At 37.4% G+C, this 21,433-nt stretch overlaps 1 protein-coding gene across 2 annotated transcripts in view; it reads left to right on the top strand.

The window, feature by feature from the left end:
• erbin (erbb2 interacting protein) overlaps positions 1-21,433 on the top strand; it is a 73,749-nt gene that overhangs the window by 759 nt on the left and 51,557 nt on the right. For both annotated transcript variants that reach the window (XM_088071416.1, XM_042509843.2), the window contains exon 2: positions 14,380-14,454. The gene's annotated coding sequence lies outside the window, so the exon portion shown is untranslated. The remainder of the gene's footprint in view (positions 1-14,379; positions 14,455-21,433) is intronic.

Here is a 21,433-nt window from a genome sequence, read left to right as displayed (position 1 = left end):
GGAGTAGTTTTGTAAAGGTCGTTTCCATATTTCTGTTGTAATAAAATAGTGAGTTTGGGACGGTGTCAAGAGGTTCAAGCAGCTGTCTGTGTTTTCGGTCAACAGCTGTACATGGCTGCCCATTTGCAATGTTGCTTGGCTGCCTCTTATCTTTTCGGAGCCACCAGGATAACCAATATTACGCAGTCTGGTACATTTTAAAGTAGGTCTATCAGTCAATAAACCCGAGTATATTTTTACTGTCATTTCCAGTATCATTAAAACAGCTGCACTGCAACAATAACAGCAGCAGCAGTCACATCTTTTGTTGCGGAGCACCTTGAGCGCTTCGACGGACGAGGGATTACTGAGCTGTACACTCAACATATCGGCGTTTTCATTTTCTCACCGCTTCACTAATCAGATTACCATCCCCACTTAACTCCAATGTTAGTTAATCCTGTTAAGAATTGAGATAAAGGCAGGGCTAATCTCTTAGGTTTGATTTGAGGAATTTTAGCATGTCCATCCATGCCCGTGGACTTCTTTTTTTCCTGCTGTTTGTTATCAAATGTCTGGGAGAAGCAGCCCAGAGAAATCACGAAAGAGATAACGTTCAGGTGGTACGTTGATTTAAATATGTCTGAATCACATCCGTGAATACTTTGTGGTTTTACCACCAATGACAGCATACTTGCCATGTAGGTCACAAACTAACCAAGCTGAACCAGCTAAACCATGCTGATTGTAAACTGAGTTGGACATATTTTGTAGATTATCTGACATCACACTGCAGTACAAACCCACCTGAACTAACCCCTGAAAGTGGCATTGTGGACTACCTTATGTTGCCGATACAGTATGTTAACCCTTCGAAACTTGGATCTGCTTTCAGACCCCTTTCACAAATATTTAAACATTTAAACACCAGCAAATTGGTGCGATTTCTTCCAGAAACATGGGAGGAAAGGCAACGAGCATCTTGCAAGTAATTAGCTCATTTAGAAAATTATTTAAAAAATAAAAAAATTTAAAAACGGGGGAAATTTCAAGTGAAAAATAAAAAAAATCTTGGGGAAACTGTGTTTGTAGCTAATTATTATAATGACATATATCAAACTATGTTACAGAATTATTAGAATTTTTTAAAGGCACCTTTCTGAGCCATTTACTTTTTCTATTTTTTAATTTTTTTTAAATCAATTTTTGTATTTGATATTTTTTACAATTTTTTTTCAAGTAATTTTTTAAGAAATGTCTTATTGGCTTATTTTTGGGTCATTTCTTTTTATGTTGCTAATTGCCTTCTTCCCATGCTTTTGACAGAAATTACACCAATTTACTCAGGAATCAGTCAACATGTAGATTTCTGCCAACATGAGGAAGCAGTGTTTACATTTGTATTTATTATTTTTTTCAGATTTGGGCAAGAAAATTGCAGCATGCACCCCTACATCAAAGTGTTGCGAGTGGACTGAAAAATAAATTAATTGTATTATTCTAGTAGGCTACCAAACGTTTAATTTGTATTTGTAATATTTCTCATTTAAATAATTCTTAAAAATTAATATATGGTGTACAATGCTGGGTACATTTTTTTTCACCCCACCTCTAGTGTTTATACACAGAACAGACACATGTCCTCCAGCCTGCTTGTTGAACTACAGATAAGGCTTTGATGCCTTAAAACTCAAACCTTGTATTTGATGACTGGCATTGAAAACTGACACGCTAAATGATTCGCCATCAAAGTCTATTGTTAAATGTAAACAGGCCTCATCAACTGCCACTTGTCATTGTTGTAGGCCCATGATCTGACAGCTGATGTCCATCTGTTTGTGGATGATTATTCAGTTATTCATAATATTGACCGCCGATATGCATAACCTTAACATTTCAATGCCTCCATTGTTTGGGGTCATTTCCTCAAACGGTGTAATACACTATTGTATTATTTTCTGCCCTACTTTCCACATTGTAGTGTTAGTTTATTCATTTAATTAAAATCAGATATTGTTGTGCTGATTACTAGTATACACACTTCATACATTACAGAGACATGCACAGTCTCACTACATTTCCACTGAAGTGTTGAAAGCCTTTGTTAACATAAAGTTCCTCGTATGATCATTTACAACAGAGCTTATCTCTAATGGAAGATAAGGTTCACTTGAACAAAGGCACTCTATAGCGCTGTTCTTTTCTCACACTAGTGCTCAAACGGTGTTGTTACAGTACACTTGCCTAACAGCTTTTGTGCCACTTGGTGACGGAAAGAAAACAAAGATTTGACAAAAGCCTTCAACAAAAGTGGCAAAGTCGTGTTTCCTTATCTTCATTACACAAAAAAATGTTCCTCTGGCCGCATAATGGTTAATCCGAAGTCCATAATGCTTCCATTGTGAGTTTTCCTCATATCTCTGTATCATACTTTGAGTCGGTTGGACAGATAAAACTCTTGAAGAATTAGGTCACCCAGGTTAAAACCATGTTTTTTCCTAAACAACCCACAACTGTTTTGTTCAGCTGTGCTAAAGTCAGCCAGGTTTTCCTTGACAGGAACACCTTTGAAAAGCCTGATGAAATGTGATCTTTACTTCCTTCAGGTGACGTATTTCCTGTTAAAAAAGGGACACAGTGAATGATCATGTTGAGCTGTGAGCGAGTGGGATATTAGTTAAAGAGAGAACGGCTGTTTGATTTCATAAGAGGGTCAGAAGGGTGGGATTTTTTATTTTTTTGGTGAAGTATTAAATGAACTTTTTTTCTGAACACATTGCTGTTAGCAGATGTGCCATTAGAGCATGGCTGCGACTGTAGGTGTGTTTGAGTAATGACACCTTATATCAGACAGGAAAGCTTTTTTTAAAAAAATATTCCAGCTTGTGTGACCATATAAGTGCACATTTCCTCTCCCAACTTCAGCAAGTCTGGCCTTGAACTGATTCTTATGCTTTTTTACTCTTGTGCTGAGATATGCTCGGGCATTGTGTCAACAATGACGTTGTTGACATGGACCAAAGAACACGTGTTTAATGACTAAATACTCATGTGACGTTGAAGAGTTGACGGTGTAGAAACCTGTGAGAAAATGTTTTCAAGTCAGGAAATGAGCCAGTGTTTGCTGTGGCAGTAGCCAGTTTTCTCTGTGTGAATGTGCCAGTTTCTGCTTTGTTTGTAATAAACTGCAGCTTGAAGGTGATTTAGTCTTTGTTTCACAGTTTTCTGTGCTGATGGCACAATATTCAGTTGTCAGTCCAAATGTCCTTCATATCATTGTTTCAGCCAAAATGAAATTTAAATTAGTTAAGGTTACATCTTTTATAGGTTACCATAAGATTGTCCTTCATTGTCATCACTGTCTTTTATGCAGATAGATGTATGTAGTTACATGTATTTGTCCTGTTGGGGATTTTATGTGGCCTTTTTTTGTTTTTGTTTGTTTTTTAAAAGACAAAGGGACATTTGGCAAGCTGTGAGACGTAGGTTTTGTTGTGTAAGCAGCCCTGCCGTCTTGCCTCTTGTAGCAGGTGCTTGTAGAGCAAGATGTTGAGTGGGTTTATTTCCTGTTAATCAATGGTGTACCTTCTGAGTTTTCTATGCTAATGATCCTTATGGAGCTGAAATAAATACTGCATTAATCGATAACTCAATTGACAGAAAACTGGTCACTAAACTGCCCACACAATTTAAACGCAACACTTTTGTTTTTGCTCCTATTTTTCACAGGTTTAGAGATCTAAGCCTTTTTTTCATGTACTCAAAAGAAATAGTTCTCTCAAACTTTGGTCACAAGTTTGTTAAAATCCGTATTAGTGAGTGCTTTTCCCTTTTCAAGATAATCCATTCACCTTGAGAGTGAAGCATACCAAGATGCTGATTAAACAGCATCATTACTACATAGGTGTGTCTTGGGATGGTCACAATGAAATGTCACTCTAATGTGCAGTTTAATCACACAAAACAATGCTACAGAAGTCACAAGTTTTTTTTAGGTAGCTTGCTATTGTCATACTGACTGCAGGAATGTCCACCAGAGCTGTTGCCCGTGAACTCAATGTTCATTTCACTACTATAAGCCATCTCCAGAGTTGTTGACTTTAGTTTGGCAGCACATCCAACTGTCCTCACAACTGCAAATCACATGTAGCTGCACCAGCCCAAGACCTCCACATTTAGCATCTTTACCTGTAGGATTGCCTGAGAGCAGCTACATGAACACGTGACGCAACAACTGATTCACACAACTGACAGACTCCCTCAAAACATCTATGTCATTTTGTTGTGTGATCAACCTGCATATTTTAGAGTGACCGTTCAAGGCACACCTGCATAGTAATGATGCTGTCTAATCAGCATCATTATATGCAACACCTGTCAGGAGGTATTTTAGAAAATCAGAAGTGCATACCAACAAAAATTTGAATACATTTTTGACCAACATTTGCAAGAAATAATTGTATAAATGCACAAAAAGGTCTTAGATCTTTAACTTAAACCTGTGGAAAATGGGAGCAAAAACAGTGTTGCATAAAATCTTTTGTTGCCTAATCACTTATTTTTGTTATTTCAGTTGACAAACAAGAATGCCAAATGGTACTTATTATCATTCTTGCTTTGTTTTTGTCCCGTGTGATAGTAAATTGAATATCTTTTGGGTTTTTTTAGTCTATTGAACAACCAAAACAAGTAATTTAAAGACCTCGAGCTAGAAAATTGTGATGGGCATTTCCACTATTTTGTCACATTTTATAGCCCAAATGGAGAAAATGACTTATCCAAGATTAATCAAAGTATATCCTAAATGATAGTTTGTTGCAGTTGTGGAACCCTTTTTAAAAAACAAAACGTGTATAATAAAGGGCCCCAACACTAAACTCCAATTGGCAGTAAAATTTAGGATCTATTCATTGTTAAAAACTGAAATGTATTAGTGTGTTTTGTTTTATGTCAACACCACATCAACGCGCCAGTGAATTCTCAACATGTGGAAAATGCGTCATTGTTGAAATTGGGGACATGTGTGCTCTACTGGAGACAGTGTAACTAACTATCCCAATTGGACCATGTTAATATGATCCTCATAACTTTTTAAATTAGCCCAATTTTAACATAACTCAAATGATGTCAGTTGGAGGTCCACCCAAATAATTAATTTCAGTTGTTATAAGTTCTTAGCATCAACAGCTTCTTTGCTTTCATTTCAAACTCACCAGAAACATTCATAGTGTAATGGTCCGAAGCAATGATACGGATGCTAAACATAGTGTCCGATGCCCAGTGTGGTAAATGTAACTGGCACTTTTCTCATCCATGCAGTCGTATGTTTTTACTTCATAAGTTAGTGAGGGGGAAGACAGAGTTCGCCCTTTTCATCCCTGGTTCATGTCACATCTGCTCCAGTTTGGCTGCAAGAGTCAGAGGGTAAACATGGTGTTGACATTATCAGCCAACTTTTGTAACAGCACTCCACTCTGCACACAGTTTCAGTGTTTGAACTGGTGCGACGTCTTTGTTTAAGCTGTTAGTAAAATGCAGAGTTTATGGATGTGCTCTGACTGGTTTGGATGAGAATTTTTCCTGTGTCTTTCCATGGCTTTTCTATAAGCAGTCTGAATCTCTGCAAAGGCTGGTGATAAGTTTGGCTGCAGAAAAGTGCTTGTCCTGCTCTTTAAAGCAGGTGAATGCATGCAGCAGAGAGCAAAACAATGGGTGATTTGATTGCAGGCAGTGACTCTAGTTTTGGTCATGTGACAAAGCAAGGTCATGGGAAGACCATTTGTGGTCGAACAATTGTCACGCCCATGGAAGAAATAGCAGTGTGCATATATACTTTCATATTTTTTCTGTCTGTGGAGATATTTGTCACCAAGAATCCACTAAGATTTTAAAGATGTGCCCCCTGATGATTGGATGAGATTTCTCAGGAAATACTATTGGTGTCACAGTTGTCGCACACTCTTCTTAAGGGTACATCGCCATGGTAACTAAAGCTGCACAGCTAACTTAATCTGGAGCAGGCTATATTCAGACTAGGGATGTCCCGTGTTGATATTTATAATTTATAGCAACGTTGCAGTCCCACTGACCTTACTGAGGCTGTATAAAAAGCTCAGACTCTCAATATCAAATGTGTCTGCTCTGTAAGAGTCTGTTTTATTGTAACTGTTTTTGACGATCTGTTTAGTCTTTGTGTGTTATTAAACCATGTTCATTTTAATGACGTTGAAAAAAATCCTACTTTTAGATTGTAATTAACAAACTCACTATTAGAACTATTTTGGTTTGAGTTTAAGAGAAAGAGAGAGGGGCAGGTATGTCTCTTGATCAGCTGTACGCTCTTTGTGTCCGCAGTGGTAGCATGAGTGGAGGACAATGTGAAAATGCAAAAGTACAGCCTGTAGTTTAAGGAACAACTTCAAGAACCAGCTAAAATCTGCAGGATGACGTGTTTTGCATCAGTTTGCGTCATTTTGCAGAGTTTCACTGTGGGGGGAGGAGGGATATCTAGGCGCTGGTTAGATGGAGGGAAATTTACTTCAGTTTATTTACACATACTACCCACATTGTTTTGACACAAAGCCGGTGGAAAATTGGCAAAGTATCCCTTTAATATGTATGTATGTTGTCAAACATTTCTAGATTGGTGATGTTGATTCACAATCTGGTGAAGGCTTGTGGGTCCGCAGCAATATTTAACTTCCATTGTGTTCTTTATAGTTATAAATCATTCAGAGATATAAACCCATGTTTATTGATTTTTTTTCTTGGTTTGTTTCCCACTGGCTATTAAAGCTGGCTTAACAAATAGCAGGATAGTGCATTATCTACAACTGTAGATATTAATATTGAATGAATAGCCTTTTAAGTACAGAAGCGGCCTTTCATTCAATCCTTAACAAGTTTCGTGAGTCTGTATTTCGACACATTATTTGTGTAATATTTGACACGTTCTTCCATCAGTTGTAACATACATCTGTGCATTCAGTTTCTCCCCGATGATTTGCCTGCTTCTGTGACCCAGTTTGAAGAACATCTGTCTCTGCCTCAGTCGGTCTTGCTGTTTATCAGCAGATATGTTCATAAAGCCAAATCCTTCTTCAGTTTTGTGTCTACTGGCTGATTAAGACACCACAGAAGAGCATGCTGTGAACAGCTCCAATCTCTCCTACATAGCACACCAAAAAATTATTCCCAATAAATAATAAACAATCTACTCTTATGAAAACAAGATATTCAAGTAGAAACATTTATGTAATGGAAGAATTTTGAAAGGGTTTTGATTACCAAATAGGAAAGTTCTTAGTAGTACACCGTGCATGAAATGGACTGTTGTAATATCAGCAACAGATTTGCGTCATATTTGTGCTGTAAGCTCTCTTCGTATTGTCTAGCCTAGCTGATTTTATGTGTTATCGGCTGGGTAATGCATTGTCTTCAGGCTGTCTGCAAATGATAAGAAATCTGAGCTTAACATTGCGCAAGCTTGGGCACAGTTAAATAGTGCCATAGCACAGCACAGGAACATATGAAAGTATATAAATTGTAAACAAAACATGCAAAATGCACACTGAGGAAAGATTATTTATCTTGGGTCAATTTGGTCATTCTCTACCCACCATAAAGAAAAATTACAGGAAACAGTGGTAGAAATACAACATAGATTAGAGCTGGGCCATATTGGTCAATATTGATAATTTCACACCAAAAAAGTTAAATTATTATTTCTTCCTTGGGTTTTAAGGCTGATTTCTGCTCTTTAAACACCCAGCCCAATCATAGATACAGTATTTGTAACAAACTTAACATATTTTGTTCCATTTATAATATAGCTGCATTTTTATGCAAAATCCGGCAATTGTATTTGGCTTTCAATAAATTGCATTCAGTTGTATGTTATCATGACTGAATTGTAAGTGCTGTTTTCATGTAAAATCCAGATTTTTTTATAACGTCAGGGACAATGATTGGGCTCAGCGCAGCCTGGTTCATCCATATTCATGTTCATTCATATTCACTGCAGAAGAATATGCATCCAAAAAATATTTTTATACACTCACTGATGTGACACAAATCTGGATCCTTTGTTCCAGCTTATCCTATTACTTTTGGCACTGTAATTACCTAATTCCTCAAAAAGATGAATACATTGATCTCATGCTGAATTCTATCCTTTTTTGGATGTGTATGTTGCATGTGATATGTGTCTATGTTTCATAACTGGATTGGAAAAGCCAGGGTTATTTCATTGACAATAATATGACAGGTTGTCCAGTATCAATTTCCAGATATTCTGAGGTGATGAGACACAGCATCCCTCTGAACAGACTGAGTCCTATACTCTTGAACAGACATTTTTCCTTGAGCAATATACAAATTACTGCATACATCGCCTCCATTTCCTTGCATCGCGCTCTGTCCTCAAAGAGAAAGCAGACTGTCATCAATTCTCGGCTCACAGACAGACATCCCCATGTAGAGATTTTACATTTTGTCTCGTTTACTGTCTTTCCACAGTTATCCAGAATGTTATTGTTGTTTGTCAAGGACTTTATGGTTTGTTGTTTCTACTTTTTTCATGCAATGACAAAAATACCATTTACATCTGCTTACAGACACTACAAACTAACTTAATGGCCCTCTAGTGCGGTCTATGATGTAGTTGACCACATAATGTGGAACGGTCATCTGACTACCAATTGGTGCCTGAGTCATTGTGTTTTGGGTGAAATCACACTTGTTTTTCGATCTTTTTAATTTGTAAAAGGATCGCCCTTGCTACATTTTAGTGCGAAATGTCAGCAGCTGTTCACTAAGGCTTCAAATGATATAAAACCTGGTTTATGCACACAAGCAAATTGGTGGGTTAGGGCCCATAAAGAAGCTCCATATTTGGCTCTCAGTCACTGCAATGTGCAGCAATTTAAACAGGCTGAACAGGCGCAGGCTGGTCAGCACCTTGTTCACTGACCCCATTTAAGAATTGCCTGCCTGTGATGTCATGTGACCCATTTGCAGTTGTAGTATAGCTCTGTGTTTACATTTGTTTACCACAAGTGCTAAAGAACTTACAAGTCTTATCCATTCCCACTGTTATCCACGAGTATCTTCTTTCAGTGCTGATGTCATCAAACGAACACACCTTTTAACTGCAGTGAGCATACAAGTATTTGTGTTTGCTCACAGCACCGTATTTGACAGCAGTCTGAGAACAAGCCAAATTTGACTTTAGTTTACAGTTTTCTGTAGAGTTTATTGGCTGAGCAAAGGAACAGACCGGCCAAGAGGAGGAACAGAGAACGTGGTATTACTAATACTCAATTAACCTAGTAATATTATAATGACTTTATTACCATGCAAACAAAACAAACAAACAACTATATGCAATGTCTTCTTTTTTTTTTGATTAAGTGCATAAAGAGTTGAGGTAAGCTTTGGAATTCCCTAGTGTGATCATAAAGGCCAATTAAATTTTTATATCATTACCTCTGCCTAGGAGGTTATGTTTTCAGTTGTGTACCTTTGTTTTTAAGCAGGATTATGGAAAAAATAAATAAACGTTGGTCCAATTTTTATGAAACTAAGCGGAAGAGTGTAGCACAGACCAAAGAGTAACCCATTACCTTTTGAAGTGCATTTGAATCTCGGGGCAGATACAGAGATTATTTTTTTTGTTTTAACATTGCAAGATAGGGCATTTGGCCATGGCAGTCTGTGCTCTCCAAATGCCCTTCTTGTTATAGTATTGGGTAATTTTATATCTGTTTCCATGAAGCCCTCCAGAACATGGGCTATTCGTTTTTTGAGGCCTAAATTTAGGTTTCTGAAGTCTTAAAAGGGCTTGACACACTAAGCCAATAGTCTGCCATTGGTCAATGTCGGGTCATTTAAGGGCATCTGTAGCCCTAACCCCCTTTTACACAGAGATCGTACTATAAGGTGATAAGCCCTTTCTAAAGCCCTTTATATAAGAACTTTCTAAACACGAACAATAGAATAACATGGCAATAACAATTTTTTACCTAAAACCCAGAAAATCGTTAAAGCCCCTCTGGTTCACTAGTCTCAGAGTCAATAGGTTTTTTGGATTAGAAGCCTTAAATAAGGTCTTTGGTTCACACGATCTTAAAAGACTTTCACATTTTGTTCTATGACATAAAATACATCAGTGAATCACCCAATTCGCAAAGCTTTAATGTGTTTTCAAAAAAACTGCGAACAAGAGGCTAAATGAGACTCCAGAATGTCATCACGGCTTTACAGCCTTGGCAGTGGCAGTGTCACGGTGGTGTAGTTCCTTTTAGCCTAGCAATAGCTTTTTACATGTGGCAATTGCATTTAGGCTTCAAGATCCAATTAAAAAAAAGTGGTGTTTACTTTGAAGATTAACTTGCTGAAGAAATAGTTTAATTATCATAAAAGTCTCTTTATCACAGAGTTTATTTTCTGAAATAATCCAGAATCCGATGGAAAAATCCCCTTGGCTTTTTGACGCGGGAACCAGGATGATGTTAGCTTTTGGGTTGGCTGTTTTCTCAATTTTCAAATGTTAATGTCTGCTGTCTTCTTTAAGTTAGCTGCTAACAGCTGCTTTTTCAATCTCACGTGGTGGGTCATACACATAACGTCATCAAAACATCACGCCTAGCCTGCCCATGCTCCCATCCTGCTGGCTGTCAGGTTTACACAGGACCATTTCTTTGCTGTTACTACCTTCCATGGCGGATTAAAGGCAACACCTCTTTTAAAGCCATTCCGCGATCATACCTTAATTCAGAACTGCAAGGCGGAATACTAGTACGATATTCCCGTCTTGAACATGCAGTTTAAAAGTAGCTCCAGTTTTTGCAGTGTGTCCTGTATTATTGGTACCACTCAGTCCTTGTCAGCTTTTTTTTTGGCCAATTCAGCCTGTTAATTGGGCATTAAAGAGCAGAGCTCATCAGTGAATGAAATCCCTACGATTGTCAGTTAAACTTGACACATGAGACAAGAAAGCAAAGTGAGGAAAGCAAACAAATGACTTAAGCCAAGAAGGAGTGAGATCGCCTTGTATGGAGTTATTTCCTCTCACGCAGGTGCTGATTGTAGTCTTTGCAGCGTGTAAAACTTTTTGGCCAAGAGGCAGGCGACATGAGGCAACACAACAGTCATCCTTTGTCGCCACTTTGTCGTGATGTTGCTTGGGTGTGTCTGGGGCTTAAGGAAATGCCTCTTGAAGTTTTATCTTTTATCAACTGATCAAATTTAGAGTTGAATAGAGATTTGCATAGCTACCGATCTTGATACATCTTGATTGTATAGTTACTAGCGTGCTATTTGTTGCTTATAAATTCAAACTAAAGTTAACTGTTTTTCATACATCCTTAAAATTTGTTTCCCGAGTGAATTTCAGTTCATAGATAAATGCTGGATGCACTGTTAGATTGCAGTCATATATAGAGAGTGAAAATAAAAATCAGCTACACTTTTTACATAATATTTATTGATTTATGAGCACACAATTGCTGATGCTGAAGCACGTAAACTTAGAGTGCACACGACAAAATACTTCCTCATTAATAGAGCTCATGTAAACAAGGAGCAGGAGATTTCCTTCAGCCACCTCCTTTGAGTTCACAGTATGGCTGCAGTAGCAATAGGGCTATTTGAATGAAAGGCAAGCCACTACAGAAGAGACAAGACTGTTTGTGTAGCTGCAATATCCCCCCTCCCCCACTGCCCCACTGCCAACACCCCCAATTTGAAAACTGACGCTTCTCATGCTCTATTCCAGTATGTGACGGAGGAAACTTTTGTTTGGCAAGATTCAGTATCCCAAATAGATGTGATGAGGATAAAAGCGCTGAAGAGGAAGTGGAGCAGAAAGTAATGGGTGTCAGTGCAGTCCAATGTGTTTGCAGCTGATTGGGAGATCCTATGAATAAGTCAAAATTTCTCTTTCGCTCTCTGTCTTTCTCCTCCCTGTTTTTATCCTTCCCTTTTTCCTGCTCTATGGCTCTATTGTGCTCCATGAGGACAGTGGAGGGATGATCCTATCTTTTAGCTGGCTCGGTTTGTCTCAGATCAGCTGGCAAAGCTAATGCTTTTCCAGACATGCACAGACAGTACTCTGTGTTATGTTGTGCTCTGACCTGAGACACAAGATTATGCTGCATTTCAAAGTCTTGTTCAGCTTCTTGTTTTTTAAATAAGCTGGATTGCCTTATGATTTTTCCCTGTGCATTACAATGTATGTTGCACAAAAGCAGTACAGTGTTAAGTAGCAATTAGCAAAGTAGCACATTCAAAGTCTTGTCAAATTATTAGTTTTCCACCATTTCAGAACCTATTTATACCAACATTTTGTGAGCTGCAGCGCAGCCAGTTGATATTCAGGCCAAGCCATTCTCTTCTGCGTACTGCTCATTGTTTTCAGTTTGTTTAGCAACTAAAGAGGTTCCAGGCAATACCTCAACTATCACATAGACAGATATGTGTGTATGAATGCAGATGAATTAGAATAAAAGCTAAAAGTTGTCAGACGATGGCAGATGGTTTCCAAGATTGTATTTTAACCAATGTGTTCTGCGTCTTTTGCTATCCACACACACTGTTTACCTGCAAGAACTAAAGCCTGCCTAAGTGTGGTCAATACTACTTGGACTACAAAAAGATACCAGAACACATCTGATATCAGGTCTTGTACCACTGACTACAGATTCTACATACATATATAGGTATCCATTATTGATTATTGAGATTAAATTTGTAATGGCATGTTCAGCTTTTTCGCTAGGCTGACTCCAGGGTCTCCCACACATTAATTTATCTGTGGCTGCCCACCACGATTAAAACATCTTCAATTGGTCGTTCAAAATAATTGTTTTTATTTTATATATTAAGAACTGGACTGTTCATTATGCTCGCTATTGGAATATATATACCATTCAGTTACTGATTGCATCACACTCTCACAGCACAGAGTGTACTCTGGTCAAAGATGGAGCAGCAGAACGCAAGGCACACTGAAAGTGAAACTTCACCATTAACTGTGATGGGTCTAGTTGCTTTCACCTGCCTGCAGCAGCTGCTCCTGTTATCCATTGATCTGTTCAGCTCTGGTTTAAACAACAGCTCAGTCATCCACCAAGCAACTCAAACTCCTCAAACTGCTGTAGAGGAAAAAAAGAAGAGAGGGGAGAATGATAATGCAGAGACAAACCTGGAATAAGACAGGTAGTCCTCCCATCATCAACAGAGCAGCTAGCATCCTGGCCACTGTCAGCAGATTCATCTCGGGTGATGCGTTCAAAAAAAAAAAAAAAGCAGATATTTTATAGCTTAATTGTCAGACATTTGGGACATTTGTTTCCTGTCCATCATTGTGTTTTGGATACTTCCTTTCACCACGTGACGTAATTAACTGTTGTCATATCAAATAACATTCACTTTACCTGTCCCTCATCTCTTGTGCTCCGCTCCATGAATGTGTGGTCAGGTGAAACACAGAGAGGAGTCTTTAAATTACAGCAAAACACAGCAAATGAAACAAGCACACTAAATTAAGTGCAAAAACAATGCCACACAGAAGCCCCCACAAACGCAAATCACTGATTTCTGAATGCATAGGTATTTGGCATTACTTTTGACTTTAAAGAAAATATTTTGCATGACAGTTATTCTACTGAGCTCCTCATGGTAAAAATTCACTTATGATGTGTTTCAGTCTATGCTTCTTGTGTGTCCTCAGGCAGGACTAACTTGGTACATAGAGGGAGGCTTTCTATTTTAGTATATACTGAACATATTAATTCCACCCCCTCTTCAACAGCTCGATGTAGTTAGTAAAGTATTCGCTGACAAATCACATTTTTGGTCGAACATACTGAACATTAGCTTCCACGGCTGCAAAGCCAACCCCTAACAAGCATAACTTAACATGATGAGAGCCAGAGGTTCTTCTGACCTAAATTACAGTGCTAATTAAAGTGCACCATGGAACATATAAAAGTAAAAGATTTTACAGGATCTTAATCTCATTATTTAGTTTAGATTTTGGTACATTTCCATTATCACTCCCAAGGGATTAGACAAATGGTTAATCCAAAAATATGTTCAATATATTATATGATTATAACTCAACAACATGCATTGTAAGGGACTGTATAGTCACTGGCACCAACTATCTATTTGAAACTGATCATATTTCTGCCTGTTCATGTTATTGTGGCATATCATTGGCATTTTGACATGCTTCTGGGGTTAATTATAATAAGTTATCACAAGATAATTGCACAAATATGCTTATAGTGAAGGTGCATGAGGAATTTATACTTTTCATATTGGTTTAGTGTTTGTGTTTGTACTGTTTGCTTCATTTGTTAGTTGCTCATGTTGTCTTTGTCCTTTTCTCCTTAGATAAGCAAATTGTTGCTGTTGGATCTACCATCTGACATCCACTGGGATCCAGGCGCTTGAGTCCTAAATGACAAGGTATGTATGGCAGCACATTCATGTCATGCAGTTTACGATTATCAGCAGTTAGGGGACAAGGAATTAATCTAATGTGGGGTTTGTTTTTTGGTCTTCAATTTAAAGTTCTTTTTTTTTTTTTTTTTTTTAGTAAACACGTCCGTAGGAACAGTTTTGGTTGCACAAAAGTGATGCATTTATGTCAAATATAAGTCAAAATCTAACAAGAAATAACAAGAATGCCCCACCCTGTTCTCCTGGAGGCCAAGACATGATACACCTGCCAAACTAGCTCTGTGTGCAGTCAGCATCCTATTTCATCTTAAAAAAAAGCTTTATAAATAGCATCATAGTTACTTCAGACCATGCCCCATTGACAATAGAATCCAATGTACTTAAAAACTCAAGGGTTTCAGTTCAAAATGGCCGTCTTTAACCACTCACAAACTTTGTTTCAAAAAAGGTCTTTACAAAATTCTTGTGAAACAGCAAATGACGCTGACTGAGACTGACGTTGCGCTACTTACCTCATATTACTCATACAAGTTAGCATTGCCCTGCTTCCCTCTATGAAAAGCCAGCAAGATTTTTTCATTTGATTTTGCATTATTGCAAGAAACAAGCTCTGTGGCAAACAAACGCTGATGATACTTGCAGCAACATGATCTTCACAAATGAATACCACTTTTTTAGATTTTTAAAGCGTTAACACACAGACAGAAGTAAAAAGCCATACAAACTACATTATGGTGGCATAAATTGCATTGTATGTATTTTTTAGTACACTTGAAGGCTTCAAAATTGTGAGAGACTGATTTACTGACACATTTTATGTCGTAAAACAAAATGTGAAAGTCTCTGAAGCTTGTGTTAACCACAGACCTTATTTTAGGCATCTAACCAACACCCCACTGACTTTGAGACGAGGTCACCAGGAGTGCTAAAATACTCATTCTCGCAGCATTCTATTTACTAATTTTCTGTGGTGATACCGACGGGAACACATTTTTCTTTGAAAGCGTACGAATTTAGGTTTTAAGCTTTTTCTGAAATGCAATGCTTCTACAGTTACTCGTTTCACTACTTGATTTTTACTGTAACTCATAGACACTCTATTTGCATAACTTTAACACTGCCGCAGGCTCTCTGAATTTGATACTTGGATCTAAACCAAGGTCAGCATCCTGCACTAGTTTTTCATTTCCAGAGTATTTTTTGTTTTGTTCCATTTTGTGTTTTTGTTTTGTTTGTTTGTTTGTTTGTTTGTTTGTTTGTTGTTTTTACTAAATAAAGCCAAATGATATGGGGCAGAAAATCATCGATGCTGATGATAAAAGGGCTACAGTACATGAGTGCACTTTGAGTACTACAATCTATAAGTGTCTGTCAGTTAAAGAGCTGATACATACTACCGCTAACTCACACATTAGCAGTGTTTTTTTTGCTGCTTTTGTGATAAGGAGCACATCTGCTAATTCCTTTGATTACAGGTGACATCAGTTTACAGAGGGTATGTTTTTATTTCTGTCTTTTAAAATCACGATCTGTAATTTTTTGTCATTCTGTTGTATGTTTTTAAGGAGCTACAACTTTATCTTTCGAGGCCAGTCTCTTCAAGTGTGACCTTTTAGCATCGGCTGCTCATTTTGCTATTGTTTGGAAATATTCACAGCACCGCTGCTAAAGTCACGATTTTTCTTTTAAGCTGATATTTCTCCAATTCCCTCTGTGACATCTTTTCATTCGTAGAAAGAAATGTATTTGAATTATGCCAGAGATGTTAAAACCGGCTCCCAGAGGATGGATACTTTTGTGTGAACTCTTGCTGTCAGACTTGGTTGTCAGTATTTATGCTGGAGACTGACTTCTCATAAGTGGGTTCTGATACAAAGTGAGTAGTCACTCTTGAAGAGAATGAATGGCTATAACAGCTGTGTCTATTGATTGACAGTATCTACAGATTGAATTAACTATCCTTATGCATGTGATCTAATATCTTAGCAGAACATCGAATTGATTATTTCATGCTCAAACTTTCAGCTGACAGCGCTTTTGGCTCTGAGGCAACTTTGCCATTATTAGAACCCAAGAATTTTCTGGATAATGAGACACAGCACCATGTCTGGCTTTTTTAGTCTTAAATTGATAGCATTGTAACTTACTTTTGCTCACTGACTGTTTTTGAGCACTTAAGGCCAATGGAAACAAGATGTGAACACACAGAGCAACATTAACTTTCATGAGTTGGGTTTCGGAGCAGTGACCACCTAACAAATGTCATCAGTCCAATATTCACTCTCTTTTGGCTCTGTTTTTGGTCATTACCAACTCCTCAGTTGGTAGTGACCAAGTGACACCCCCCCCCCCATTTGTTTATAGATTATATTTATATAAACACTTTATTAATACTCATTGATATGCATGCATATTGTGATTGATTTTATGTGGAAATTAAATCATATATATATATATTGGCATTTTTTAGCACAGCTTCTATGTAAATGCTATAAACCTTTTACAGAGCATTCTGCTTATCAAAAGGCTGCGGTTCTTTGATTCAGTGAGGGAAAGACTGTATGCTACATGTTAACCATCTTTCCTTGTGTTTTTTTATTGTTATACTTTAACCACATTTAAAGGGCTCACTTTATGACTTTAACAGTGGATTAGGGGAATGTTATCCATTTCCATATTCTCCAGTAGGCAAACAAGGAAAATGCGGCAGTTGTCTGCTCAGATCCATAGCTCTGACCTAAATGTGTCTGACCTGGTTATTGAGACTTGGCAAACGGCATCTCACTCCCTCTGTCTTCCTCGCTCACATGGACAACCACACAAACAGACAAGCGACTGTATCTGATACCATCCTGTATCTCGTTTTTTTTTTTCTGGAAGAATCATCATTAAAACATAGATGTCATTGAGAAAGATCTTTTAATATATAAAAAATGTAAATTCATTATTTAAGTCATAGTAATTACATTTGAGAAGACTTTGTCTAATTGAGAACCGTACAAAGTGAAAATAAGATATTTATGTTCACTGTGTGCCGTATACATTTTATATTGCTATTGCTTTTTATGTCTGACTTGCTAATTTACTGTCCACTCCACTGCTATTTCCCGTTCTTGGCCATCTGTGAGAGTAGCCTAGATCATGAGCAGAAAGCCCTCCAGGTCTTCTTCAGCTCTGTGAGTTGGAAATGAGACAAGCAACATTGGTCTGTAGCAGTTGAACTCCCTGTAAAATTATATCAGTCTTCTTGCTTCACTGTAAACACTAATCAGCTGCATCTCTCGTAGGTTACGCTTCAAAATAAACGGTAACTGTGAATAAAGTAAGTCTGGATATTAGAGGTGTCACGTGGAAGTGATCTTAGTGTAGAATGGATGAGGTTCTGCCCTAAGTATGCTGCTATTTTTGTGGCTGTCACATGCAAAAAACTGGGGACATAAAGTCCGACTCATAGCTTTGCATCAAAGGCTTCCCAGAATGTGTAATACCCATGGAGAGACCATGTCAGTAAATGTTGTCGCTGGAAGGTTTATGTTGGATTTTGACAACCTGTCTTCATTCCCTGAAAGAGCCAAATGTTGAAGTTTAAAATTCAACCAACAGAATCATTTCAAATGCAATAATGGGTTTGCAAAATGTTGCAGAAATGGAGTCTATGTTTTTTTTTTTTTAATGTCATTGTAAATATTTAATTGAAATGTCTGGCTTTTGTTTATTTGTGCCGTATCATAGTTTACTCAGTCATAATACCATGAGCCATGACAGGCGGCATTTCATTGTTTTTGCAGGTTGCAAGGAGGCGTTATTGGCAGCCTCAGTGTCATTAGTGCAGTAAGATGATTGTTTGGCTGCTAAGAAACCACAAGAAACTTTTAATTGGATCAGTTCAAACAACCAGTGTTACTGTAGTGTACCTTTTCATGTAGTCAAATATTACCTTTCTCCAGTAGCTTTAATGTTGAAACTAGGGTTGTCAAATGATTAATTTGTTTAATAGTAATAGTAATAGTCATTGTAACATGTTTTTAAGTCCATTATTTTGCTTTATAAAACAGTTTTAAAGTCCATATTGTCAAGCTTAAGCAATTCTAACCAGATTGTCTTATTAAGAAAATCTAGTGTAACTTGGAGCATTGTTAAGCCTCCTTCCTGAGAAGATACCATGGCATGGTTCCACTGGATTCATGGGGTATTCTAGTTTCCGATGATACCAGTATCAGCGCTCTAGCTTTAAATCTCAGCATCTTGAAGACAGGAATTTTGGCCAGCTATTAAAAATAAATACTGTGTTATGTACGGACCTTCATTGCCTCGTGATTAACGCGTGAACACTTCCAGCCCTAACTAAAACCTAATCTACAAATGTACTATTGTAAAGGACCTGAGAGCTACGATATACTGAAGACTCTTTGTCATAACCCTTGTATTTATAGCCACATAGTTAATAAGGGTTAATGCCATTGTTTGGGTCTTCTCTCTGCAGAAATGAATCTCAGGGGCTCACATTCAACTGGATCTCATATTTAATTAATAGCTTACCGGCAGAAGGGATTTTTGAGCAGGCCACTATTTATAACCAGCAGGGCTCTCTCCTTCTTTGCCCTGGTTAGGTCTTAATGAGGAAGAAACTCCAGACTTCTACTCTGAGCAACATCTGATCTAAATTTATTGATTTTTTACAATTTTTATTTTAACATGATGTGGACCAAAAAACATAATAAATCACCTTTGAAAAACCTGCTTGAAACCTAGTTTCAAGCAGGTTTGCATGAAGCTAGTTATTTTAATGATTCCGTTCATTCATTTCCTGTGCCTTTTGGGAAAAGGAGGGAGTTCGGGTGTCACCAGCCAAATTATTTCAGTACAAGGTTGGTCAGCCTAGATGATGCAACATTTATGCAAATATGTATGCAAACCACTCTAGCAGGTCAGTTTGTCTTGTTGCAGCCTTTTGCTCGTCACATTTAGTTTTCAAAGCAGACGACTTCACTGTGGGTTTGTAACATTATAGTAGAAATAGGACATTTTGAGAGAAAGGAGGAAGAAACACTCGTGTGTAGAGAGAGAGAGAGAAAGAACCAAACTAATGAGCAGAGTGCTTTGCTACAGAAGACCACTAGCTCTCAGTTGATAAAGCAGCCAGTTAATTCGATAAGGCAGCTGTGTACTCTTTCAAGCACAGAATATCTGCTACACCTTGTCAATAAACAAGGCTTCTCAAACTCCAAGTGTTTCCTCAGCTCCTCCATGGAATACTAAGCAGGAGAAATTACTGTAGAACTGTTGCTTAGCAAAAATGGGAAATACACTCAAATTATTAATTCAACCCTTTGTAACGTGGGAAATAGGCTGTATTTATTTATGTTTAAAAACATAATGAACCAACAGTTAGCAAGAAATCTGTGAAAAGTACAAGAAAATTACCTGAAGAATTTGTAAAAAAAATAAATAAATATATATATATATATATAACAACAAAAAAGGAAAGAAAAAGTAAAACAACAAAAAAATACAAAGCAAAAAATGACCTGAAAGAAAAGATTAAAAAGTTCTGATAATTATGGTAAATGATTTTAAATGAATGATTATTATGTATCATATTATATTATTATTGTTGTTATGATAATTTTGAACAAAGTTCACAGGACTTTTTTCTCTAACTTTTAAAAAAAATAGACTTCTACATCTGCAAATCTTTTTTTTTTTAAAATAATTTTCTTGTTTACTATGGCAATAATACCATCTCCTTTGTGCTCATGGTTTCAGTAAAATTAACTGAATTATTTAATAGTAGAGAATCTTACCAAGCTAACAATATGTGTCGCAGTCCATATTGACAAAAGTTGAACTGAGCATCTAACTAAGGTTATCCCCAGTAGATGACCAACAACCAGGTTTTATACATCCAAAGAACTTCTATAAAAATGAACTTCATGGCCATCAGCTCAGGCCTCTAATTGAGACAGGCCATTATAGTAGGGCGGGTCATGCTTTTGCCATCCAAGGGGGAAAAAATGGCCCTGCAGGACAAACATCCGAAAATATCATTCTTCTCAGATGAAGCGGTGTGACAAGTGATGATTATCTTAACGTTTCCATTTCTTTATCGACAGCATTGAAAAAGATGCAACTCGATGGAAAATTTCACCTTTATTTTATATTTTCAAAGCGGGAGACTTTTTACAAGTTACTCAAGTTTCATTATTTATTCAACTGCCAAACTCCTCTCTGTTTTCATTCCTTTAAGGGTTATTGTAACTGGTAATAATAATAATAATAATAATAATAACTGTCTTATGTGTCTTATGTCACCATATACAATGAAGCTGTTTGTCTGTAAGATTTTCTGAAACGCTTATGACACCATGGTAATCTCATATTGCAACCCTTTTCACATTCTTTAAAATGACAGCTGAATTCATAGTCAGCGTCAGTTGATGGCTGTGGTGAGTTGTCTCACAGGATACCCTGTTGTTGCACATCTCAGCAGAATTGACGTAGGTCCTCATGTCACCAGGAAGTGGCTTTCGGAGACACAGCAAGGTAGTCTGTAAAAGGCTGTGGCTGTGTTTTTGATCATGAAAGCTAGTGTACACTGCATTTGACCTGCAAATGGAACATTTGCTCTCTAAGAGCAAGATGAGACATATACATTTTTTGTTTAACAGCTCAGTTACAGTGACCTTCAGAGCATGATGCTCAGTTCAGTTGTCCAAACAGCTCATAGGGAGGAAAGACTTTGTATCGTGTAGTTTGTTTGTTTGTGTAGTTTGATGACTACTTGGGTTAAAAATTGCTTCATATGCAGATTTGATGATGTATTTTAGCTGATTGTCACAAAACATTTTGTGTATCATTAAATCATTTTAATTGTGATCAAATTCTAGTGATTTATCATGTGATTTACACCTTACTATAATAACCTTTTCTGTTATTAATATCAGTCTCCTTTGCTCTACAGTCACATACATAAACGTAGGTCTTA

Source organism: Plectropomus leopardus, chromosome 20, assembly GCF_026936395.1.
Source record: "Plectropomus leopardus strain MGB_pleo_1.0 chromosome 20, ASM2693639v1, whole genome shotgun sequence".
NCBI lineage: Eukaryota > Metazoa > Chordata > Actinopteri > Perciformes > Serranidae > Plectropomus > Plectropomus leopardus.
Note: the sequence above shows the minus strand (reverse complement) of the source record. Positions and strands in the feature narration are given on the sequence as shown.